Consider the following 1047-nt stretch of genomic DNA (forward strand, 5'->3'; position numbering starts at 1 on the left):
GTTGCAAATGGTAAGAGTTCCTTCTTTTTTACAGCAGCATAGTATTCCATCGTGTAGATGTACCACAGTTTTTTAATCCATTCATCTTACTATTCTCAAATTGAATTTCACCATTTACATTAAGGCCATTGGCCCTCAAAGACCTGGTTTGCAATTGCACCCCTGCACCGATACCCTAGGTTCTGATATAAGATCCTTTGCCTATGGTCATTTGGATAATATTTTTGTTTGCCTGTTTTGCTTTGTTGCTTTTTGCATTTATGCTCATCAGTGGGATTGGTCTGTCATTTTCCTTTTCCATTCTGTTCCTATTAGGGAACCTTCCTTCTTTTTCTAGTCTCTACAGAGTATTCTTTTTGTAAGACTGGAGTCTTTTCCTTGAATGGTTGGTGGAATTCACCACTGAAACCATGTGGGCCTGGAAATTTTGTTTTGGGGGGAGATGTATCAGTCAGAGTTCAACCAGAGAAACAGAATCAGTAGGAGATATATAGAGATGTATTGCCAGGAATTGGCTACATGATGGTGGGGACTGGCTAGGAAGCCCGAAATCTATAGCACTGGCTGTGGAACCCTCTGGCAGGAGCTGAAGCTTCCATCCACAGGAGGAATTTCTTCATCAAGAAAACATCAGCTCTGCTCTTAAGTCCTTTCAATGAACTGAATCAGGGCCACACTATTCCAGGGTTATCCAGGATAATCTTCCTTAAAGTCAATTGATTATGGGCTTTAATCACATCTATAAAATACCTTCTCAGCAATACCTAGAAGAGTGTTTGATGGAGTAACTGGGGACTATAGCCTAGTCAAGTTGGCATGTAAAATTGACCATCATGGCCCTAACCGGTTTGGCTCAGTGGATAGAGCGTCAGCCTGCGGACTGAAAGGTCCCAGGTTCGATTCCAGTCAAGGGCATGTACCTTGGTTGTGGCCACATCCCCAGTAGTGGGTGTGCAGGAGGCAGCTGATCGATGTTTCTAACTCTCTGTCCCTCTCCCTTCCTCTCTGTAAAAAGTCAATAAAATATATTTTTTTAAAATTGACCAT

The sequence above is a fragment of the Myotis brandtii genome, unplaced genomic scaffold, assembly GCF_000412655.1.
Source record: "Myotis brandtii unplaced genomic scaffold, ASM41265v1 scaffold2207, whole genome shotgun sequence".
Taxonomy (NCBI): Eukaryota; Metazoa; Chordata; class Mammalia; order Chiroptera; family Vespertilionidae; genus Myotis; species Myotis brandtii.